Source organism: Berghia stephanieae, chromosome 4 (assembly GCF_034508935.2).
Source record: "Berghia stephanieae isolate SIO BIC M18660-M18661 chromosome 4, UCSD_Bste_1.3, whole genome shotgun sequence".
NCBI classification, from domain to species: Eukaryota; Metazoa; Mollusca; class Gastropoda; order Nudibranchia; family Aeolidiidae; genus Berghia; species Berghia stephanieae.
The window spans coordinates 18,670,849-18,680,848 of record NC_088363.1 but is presented as its reverse complement, the minus strand read 5'-3'; the positions used below and the strand labels follow the sequence as shown (position 1 = coordinate 18,680,848).

General features: G+C 39.3%; 1 non-coding gene across 1 annotated transcript; it reads right to left on the bottom strand.

Annotated features, from left to right (window-relative positions):
• Window positions 1-290: 290 nt before the first annotated feature.
• On the bottom strand, window positions 291-409 carry LOC144972159 (5S ribosomal RNA). The gene has a single exon (XR_013645304.1). It is a non-coding gene; the product is annotated as a 5S ribosomal RNA (ribosomal RNA).
• Between the last annotated feature and the right edge of the window lie 9,591 nt (window positions 410-10,000).

Genomic DNA, 10,000 nt, shown 5'->3' with positions numbered 1-10,000 from the left:
TTATTATATTATTATTATTATTATTATTATTATTATTATTATTATTATTATATATTATTATTATTATTATCTATTATTATTATTTATTATTATTATTATTATTATTATTATATTATTATTTATCATTATTATTATTATTACTATTATTATTATTATTACAACTACTACTACTACTACTAAATAAACAAAATTTAAATAACAATGTTTAAAAAAATAATAAAATTGTTAAAAATGTAATAAAACTGTAAAATAGATAAATAAAAAGAAACTGAAAAAAAAAAAATAAAAGATGTCTACAACACGTGGGGTTCCCAAGCGGTCACCCATCTAAGTACTAACCACGCCTGACGTTGCTTGACTTCGGTGATCGGACGAGAACCGGTATTTTCAACGTAGTATGGTCGTAGACATCAAATGTCGAAAATAGAATTATATATAATATTAAAACACTATTTCTAATTTATATAATGATGAAGATAGTTTAGAAATGTATAATATTGTTAGTTGAAATAGCGTGTTGTATTCGTCTGTTGCACAATTTGACGTTACTGGTAATTTTTAAATGGCGATAGGCTATCTTGACAGCGGCATAAGACACTTCACCGGAAGCGGCGTCGACAGACGCATGCGCAAAACCAGGATGTTGGGCTATTTTGAAAGCGGCATGAGACACTTCACCGGAAGGATGACGTTCTCTCTCTAAGGGCATGTTTTCTAACGAATTAAGTTATTTCCCTTTCAATACCCAGTGCGCACTTGATTCTGTATTGCTTTGGGGGGTTTTTGTTTGTTAGTTTGTTTGTTTGTTGTTGTTATTTTTTAAATTATTATTTTTTCTTTTCTTTCTTTCTTCACCGTATTACACACAACGCACGCTCCACGCAATAGTCCAAGGAGGACAGGAATGGGAGCCATCTATTATAGTCATGTTTTCGTCCAACTGAGTCTTCGATGATTCGTTGCAGTGCAACGATTGAACATTACTCAAAAGGCCACCTCTAAAATTTAACAAGCTGTTTTGTTTACAAAAGTTGTAAACATACCCGTTTGTCAAGCTGAACAAAATTATCAAAAGCCGTGAACACTTTTCACTCTGTGGGTCGCTTTGAGAATGTGAACACATTATTCCAATGTGACCAATGACTTCGAACCATCGCTGCTAGAGCACATGGAAAGGTAAAATAAATCATCCGTATTGATACTGAATGAGAAGAAGAAGAGGAGGAGGAGGAGGAAGAGGAAAGGGAAGAGGAGGAAGAGGATGACCTATAATCATAGACATCGATTATGTCGATAGTATTGATTACTGTCTAAATTCCCCTAATATATGAGTGTACCAGAGTTATTAAATCATATTAAATCAAGTCTTCATGCTGTTTTTGTTTTTGTTTGTTTGTTTGTTTGTTTGTGTGTGTGTTTTTTTAGAATGAGTATTTATTTATTTACTTATTTATTTATTTATTTGTTTATTTATTTATCTATTTAGTTATTTTGTTTTGTATTTACTTGTTTATGAATTTTTTATATGCAATAATATATTCATTTTATGTTTTATTGATAACTTTTTAAATTCATAATTATTTATTAAAATATTTGTCTAAAATTATCATATCTCTTTTTTTTTTAATTGATGTCTTTGGATGTGTTAATGATTCATTTTAAAATCTTTCTGTCTGTATTTTTTGTTAGCCTTTTTTCACCTGGCTTTCTTAAATTAATTTTGTCAACAGGTTGATGGTTATGTCTCATTATACAGTACATGGAACTCGGTTTAGCCTTACTCTTTTCTAACGAATTAAGTTATTTCCCTTTCAATACCCAGTGCACACTAGTGCACACTTGATTCTGCTGTTTTCAATTATTGAAGTGGAAATTGTATTGGGTTTTTTTTTTGGTTTTTTTTTTTTTGTTTGTTTGTTTTGTTTTTTGTAATTTTGTTGTTGTTATTTTTTAAATATTATTTTTTCTTTTCTTTCTTTCTTCATCGTATTACGCACAACACACTCTCCACGCAATAGTCCAAGGAGGACAGGAATGGGAGCGATCTTTTATAGATAGTATAGATAGTATGCACTTGGCTAAGAAGTTCACAACATTGCCATCCGGAAGTGTAACTGGCCATCACACAAAACTGTGTGTAACCATGATCGTTTATAGTCTGTTTAATACAGTTTAGTAAGAATTACTCATAAACGCGGATGGCAAAAAACAGTGAGTGACGTCAACTTCGAACTATGTATCTATATTATAGATAGTATGCGCTTGGCTAAGAAGCTCATAACATTGCCATCCCGAAGTATGACAGTCCAACACACAAAACTGTGTGTAACCATGAACTTTTATAGTCTGATTCATACAGTTTAATGAGAATCACTCACAAACGCGGATGGCAAAATACAATACCAAAGCTTGAGTGACGTCATCTTCGTTCTATCTATATTCATGTTTTCGTCCAACTGAGTCTTCGATGGTTCGTTGCTGTGCAACGATTGAACATTTCTCAAAAGGCCACCTCTAAAATTTAACAAGCTGTTTTGTTTACAAAAGTTGTAAACATACCCGCTTGTCAAGCTGAACAAAATTATCAATGGTGGTGTTAGATATTTCGAAAGCTGTGAATACTTTTCACTATGTGGGTCGCTCTGAATGTGAACACATATTCCATTGTCCAATATGACCAATGACTTCGAACCATCGCTGCTAGAGCACATGGAAAGGTAAAATAAAGCATCCGTATTTATACTGAATGAGAAGAAGAAGAAGAAGAAAGAAGAAGAAGAAGAGGAAGAAGAAGAGGAGGAGGAGGAGGAAGAGGAAAGGGAGGAGGAGGAGCAGGAGGAGGAGAACAAGAAGAAGAAGAAGAAAAAGGAGGATGAGTAGTAGTCGTCGTCGTCGTCGTCGTCGTCGTAGTAGTAGTAGTAGTAGTAGTAGTAGTAGTAGTAGTAGTAGTAGTAGTAGTAGTAGTAGTAATAGTAGCAGTAGTAGTAGTAGCAGTGGGAAGATGAGGAGGAGATGAATAATTCAAGATCATTGACAAAGTATAATGATGCAATTAAATTCAGACTTGTTAATTTTGTCTTAAAATAGGCAGGCCAAAAAGTTGGGGGGAGGGGTAAGAAAAAGGGGGAAAGTGGATGACTTGTTGAGGAGACGGAGAAGAGAAGCAACCAATTCTCTGACCATCTTATTAAACATGTGGCCTAAACTTTGATCGATATTATAATTAATCACGGCATGTGTCTTTGCTTGTATGTAACAGAACAGTATGCATATTTCTGTGTTTAAAAAAATGAAGTTACGACGTGAATGCGCCATATCGGACGATGAATCTTTATTTATTTTTATTTTTTTTGATAGTGCAACGAAACATTTTGAACGGTGTATCTGCACACGCCCTTTAAAAAAACTTCATATTATTACTAGTACTAGGCCTATCTTGTCCAAGCTGTTGCATGTGCTTGCATGATGAACGGACAAAATACAGACAACGCATTGCTGTTGTGTACACAGAAATAATTTTATTCTACATTCAAAAACCCACCAATGTGTGTGTATTCGAAGTAGACTGCCCCACACCCCCTCATCGTGTTCCCGGTCCTGTATTAATCCTTTACAGGCGAAGTTCGATTTTGTTCTAACCTGACATCATAATCTTACAATTTTCATTAAGCAATGACAATGCAGCTCTGACTTCATTGGTGTCCAAGTTGTTCGCATGCTCTTAACAGTTAAAAACACAGAGGTCTGTTGTTATAACCAGATAATTAATAGTGATTACAACGGAGTTTAGTCTAGTTGTGAAAGGGTTACAATGCTCTGAGGTCCTATTTCTAATGTGAGTGGAGCAGGCACTTATGTTGGTAACAACAAGATATGAAGTGAGTAGAAAAGTGCCAGAAGACAATAGAGAATAAAAATTTTTCGCGGCGGTGGTGGGGTTTGAACCTGCGACCTTATTGGTACGACAACTCCGCCTGGCAGGTGAGAGCGTGGCTCTACCGTGTGAGCTATCCACGAACACAAAAATATTCGTTTCAAACCCAAGTCATTTCTAGATCCCTCTCTCACCCACTTCTGGGACCGCCGATTCGTTCGCCCACCACCATCGCGAAGTATTTTGACCAGCAGTTAAGCTTAACAGCCAATATTCTCAACACAAACATATAACATAGAAACGATTGAGACATTGAGTATGCTCCGGTGTATGGGGTGAATTTTTAATTCAGAAAAGTGAGTGGAGCAGGCACTTATGTTGGTAACAACAAGATATGAAGTGAGTAGAAAAGTGCCAGAAGACAATAGAGAATAAAAATTTTTTCGCGGCGGTGGTGGGGTTTGAACCTGCGACCTTATTGGTACGACAACTCCGCCTGGCAGGTGAGAGCGTGGCTCTACCGTGTGAGCTATCCACGAACACAAAAATATTCGTTTCAAACCCAAGTCATTTCTAGATCCCTCTCTCACCCACTTCTGGGACCGCCGATTCGTTCGCCCACCACCATCGCGAAGTATTTTGACCAGCAGTTAAGCTTAACAGCCAATATTCTCAACACAAACATATAACATAGAAACGATTGAGACATTGAGTATGCTCCGGTGTATGGGGTGAATTTTTAATTCAGAAAAGTGAGTGGAGCAGGCACTTATGTTGGTAACAACAAGATATGAAGTGAGTAGAAAAGTGCCAGAAGACAATAGAGAATAAAAATTTTTCGCGGCGGTGGTGGGGTTTGAACCTGCGACCTTATTGGTACGACAACTCCGCCTGGCAGGTGAGAGCGTGGCTCTACCGTGTGAGCTATCCACGAACACAAAAATATTCGTTTCAAACCCAAGTCATTTCTAGATCCCTCTCTCACCCACTTCTGGGACCGCCGATTCGTTCGCCCACCACCATCGCGAAGTATTTTGACCAGCAGTTAAGCTTAACAGCCAATATTCTCAACACAAACATATAACATAGAAACGATTGAGACATTGAGTATGCTCCGGTGTATGGGGTGAATTTTTAATTCAGAAAAGTGAGTGGAGCAGGCACTTATGTTGGTAACAACAAGATATGAAGTGAGTAGAAAAGTGCCAGAAGACAATAGAGAATAAAAATTTTTCGCGGCGGTGGTGGGGTTTGAACCTGCGACCTTATTGGTACGACAACTCCGCCTGGCAGGTGAGAGCGTGGCTCTACCGTGTGAGCTATCCACGAACACAAAAATATTCGTTTCAAACCCAAGTCATTTCTAGATCCCTCTCTCACCCACTTCTGGGACCGCCGATTCGTTCGCCCACCACCATCGCGAAGTATTTTGACCAGCAGTTAAGCTTAACAGCCAATATTCTCAACACAAACATATAACATAGAAACGATTGAGACATTGAGTATGCTCCGGTGTATGGGGTGAATTTTTAATTCAGAAAAGTGAGTGGAGCAGGCACTTATGTTGGTAACAACAAGATATGAAGTGAGTAGAAAAGTGCCAGAAGACAATAGAGAATAAAAATTTTTCGCGGCGGTGGTGGGGTTTGAACCTGCGACCTTATTGGTACGACAACTCCGCCTGGCAGGTGAGAGCGTGGCTCTACCGTGTGAGCTATCCACGAACACAAAAATATTCGTTTCAAACCCAAGTCATTTCTAGATCCCTCTCTCACCCACTTCTGGGACCGCCGATTCGTTCGCCCACCACCATCGCGAAGTATTTTGACCAGCAGTTAAGCTTAACAGCCAATATTCTCAACACAAACATATAACATAGAAACGATTGAGACATTGAGTATGCTCCGGTGTATGGGTGAATTTTTAATTCAGAAAAGTGAGTGGAGCAGGCACTTATGTTGGTAACAACAAGATATGAAGTGAGTAGAAAAGTGCCAGAAGACAATAGAGAATAAAAATTTTTCGCGGCGGTGGTGGGGTTTGAAATTTTTATTCTCTATTGTCTTCTGGCACTTTTCTACTCACTTCATATCTTGTTGTTACCAACATAAGTGCCTGCTCCACTCACTTTTCTGAATTAAAAATTCACCCCATACACCGGAGCATACTCAATGTCTCAATCGTTTCTATGTTATATGTTTGTGTTGAGAATATTGGCTGTTAAGCTTAACTGCTGGTCAAAATACTTCGCGATGGTGGTGGGCGAACGAATCGGCGGTCCCAGAAGTGGGTGAGAGAGGGATCTAGAAATGACTTGGGTTTGAAACGAATATTTTTGTGTTCGTGGATAGCTCACACGGTAGAGCCACGCTCTCACCTGCCAGGCGGAGTTGTCGTACCAATAAGGTCGCAGGTTCAAACCCCACCACCGCCGCGAAAAATTTTTATTCTCTATTGTCTTCTGGCACTTTTCTACTCACTTCATATCTTGTTGTTACCAACATAAGTGCCTGCTCCACTCACTTTTCTGAATTAAAAATTCACCCCATACACCGGAGCATACTCAATGTCTCAATCGTTTCTATGTTATATGTTTGTGTTGAGAATATTGGCTGTTAAGCTTAACTGCTGGTCAAAATACTTCGCGATGGTGGTGGGCGAACGAATCGGCGGTCCCAGAAGTGGGTGAGAGAGGGATCTAGAAATGACTTGGGTTTGAAACGAATATTTTTGTGTTCGTGGATAGCTCACACGGTAGAGCCACGCTCTCACCTGCCAGGCGGAGTTGTCGTACCAATAAGGTCGCAGGTTCAAACCCCACCACCGCCGCGAAAAATTTTTATTCTCTATTGTCTTCTGGCACTTTTCTACTCACTTCATATCTTGTTATTTCTAATGTGTAAGCTCAGTTGGAGTGCTCAACAATCCACACCAAACTACACATACACACGGTTGAGTCAGACTCACCACTACGTACACACGTGTAATAGAGTCAGACAACCGGGTAGCTGATGCCGGCGAGTGCGATAGAGACAACCGGGTAGTTGATGCCGGCGAGTGTGATACTGATAGAGACAACCGGGTAGTTGATGCCGGCGAGTAGTGTGCAGGGGTGAGAATGACTGGGCACAAAAAAGGAGGAAATTTTTCATCATGAAGAAAATGACCTATCCATGCGACCATAACCTATAAATTTGAATTTCACTCAAATTCACTGAGATGCGATCCAAAATTTGTCTCGCAGCAATTTCTAACACGACTTGGTGGAATTTCAAAAGTTGAAAAGTGTAATTACAACATTTCGTGGTTGTAGTGTAGTAAGGATGATGATGTAGTGGTGGTTGTAGTAGTGTAGGATGATGTGTGGGTGTTGTAGTAGTGTGGTAGGATATGTGTGTGGTGGTAGTTGTAGTGTAGTGGTGGTAGGATGATGATGTGTGTTATAGTGTAGTATAGTGGCGTGGATGTGGGTGTATTGTAGTGTATGGGTAGGGATGGTGGTGGTGGTGGTGGGGGGTGGGGGGGGTGGAGAGTGCGGTAGGTGATGTGTGTATTTGAGAGAATGGGGGGGTGGGGGGGGGGGGGGGGGGGGGGGGGGGGGGACTTCTCTACCAGAATAATTATGTATTGACCTTATGAATTCTATTTTTAAAATATAAGAAAAGAGAAATAAAAAGAAAGGCAATGGGAAAGAGGAAAAAAAGAGAGAGGAGAGAGAGAAAGAGAGAGATTAAAAAGGAAACAGGTACTGACAACAGAGAAAAAAAATCCAGACCCATGTCTCTCCCCTTCTCCTTCAACCATCAACTAGCTAATAAAAGAACACCACTGGTCGTCTGTGTCAACTGTGACATCTGGTGCCATTCTGTCTGGCCCGACGTCATAAAAACGGGACCGTCACCAAATTTCACGAGACTAGGTGTCAAAATATGACATAAGACATAATGGTGATTTTGTGGGTTTGAGGAAAATGTTTGACACGGCATATTTCTGAGAAATTCTCAAAATCACTGTTTATTTATCCAAAACAAATTTGAAAAAGGAGGAAATGTGATAGGGATGGGCGGAGGCAAACTACCATTTAGGCGGAAATCCGCCTTTAGGCGGAAGATTCTCAGCCCTGGAGTGTGATACTGATGGAGACAACCGGGTAGTTGATGCCGGCGAGTGTGATACTGATGGAGACAACCGGGTAGTTGATGCCGGCGAGTGGTAGTGGTATTGGCAGAGTGTAGAGGCCGTGGGAGTGGATGGATTCGGTCCCGGGGTCGACTTAAGAGTTCCAGACTGTAACTGCGGCGGTGGTGCTCAAGTGAGGAAGATAGATCGAGACAATGATGAAGTGACAGTTTAGTACTACTGTTAGTGATAGTAGCATGACTTCATGTGTCAGAAGTAGAAGTAGGGAGTTGATTTCATGAGCGAAGAGCACACACCACAGTCAAGTCCGGAGACACCATAGTCTACCCGAGTCCTAGCCCATCCACTCCAGGGTAGTGGAGGCGATCAAACAACAAAGGCCAGGATGTAAAATGATGAAGTCTTTATTCAGGAACAATGGAACAGATCATTCTTTTGTATCGTATTCTATAGGCGTGTAGCAATGAATGGATCAATGAATGAATGAAAAGAATGGCAGAAGAATCTACACAATATTAGCTATAGCAGTTAAAAATAGATTTAGCGCGGACGTCAGGGAAAGCACCTACGTCACTGGTCCAGGTAAAGTGATGCGTAGACTGAAGTGAGTAAACTCGATCGAGTTGTGTGCATCTTCATGATTTAAACAAATTAATGCAAATAACATGGGACATGTATGAAGGAACGAATAAGTCTAAACTAAACAGTTATGCTACAAAATCAATCATAGTGAATTGCAGAGTTAAAGAGTAAATGTTAAGCTCGTAATTAGTAATCAAAGGCGTTAACGTTATGGCTGTATGAAATATTTAAGTAGCAATTATTAAGTATACAGAAGAACAAAGTAGATTTAGATGACTCAAGGTAGGTGGCTAGTCTAGAAAGCTATGATTTGCCAGAATTAGTGATATAAATTTGTAAATGATCATAGTTGTTAAAATGAAGTTATAACGATGTGAAGTGATGAAAGAAAGCACACAAAAATATAGTATCAGGCCAGAAGTCACACCCAGCCGAAGATAAAAATAGTACTACATCGAGAGACTACCTGTGTAAGGGCTTAACACACAACACACAGTGTACTATTGGTCATAGTAACACACACGAGTAAAGGAATGTTGATATCAACTACAGAGGCACACAGTCTTGCATTACTTGCATACAATTAAATAGTGATGGTAGCGACAAGTAGTAAAGAGTAATAGAGTACAAAATCAAATAACATTAGATAGAATGGTCATTCTATTACACACGTTTTTACAGTTGAGTGGTCAGTGATTAGCACGGCACGTAACCATGGACTTCCCTATCCGTCACGGTGACGTAAGGTTGCATCAAACCACCTGAAGGTTTGGCTAACAACAAAAAGTAGGCTAGTTGTGGGGGCATGATTTATTGAAACGCTGAGGGGAGGGGTGGGGGGGGGGGGGGGTAAGAGGTGGTAATCATAGGTAACAGAGGACTTTGGTTAGTATGGTGCTAATATTTTGAGTCCTTGACCTTGGTTTGAATGGAGCTTGGTCAACCATTACTTTTTCAGGGCCCATGTTTGACTCGCACTCTTTGCTCGAATTCAAATCAACATAAGATAGATACAAAGAAAAATACATTGATCATTTTATTCTTAGGTTGACGCGCTTTCCGCTTTTGAAGTAGATACATGTTGAAGCTATAATAATATGAATATGAAATGTTGGTGGTAGTGATAATGATATTGATTTGGTTGATTACTTTAGAGAGTATTAGTAGTGGTATTAGTAGTAGTAGTAGTAGTAGTAGTAGTAGTAGTAGTAGTAGTAGTAGTAGTAGTAGTAGTAGTAGTAGTAGTAGTTGTTGTTGTTGTTGTTGTTGTTGTTGTAGTAGTAGTAGTAGTAGTAGTAGTAGTAGTGGTAGTAGTAGTGGTAGTAGTAGTATCTTATATCTATAAAAACAAAGACAATACGTCACCTTTATTCATTTTTGCCACATGGTGTTCGAATTTTTAAC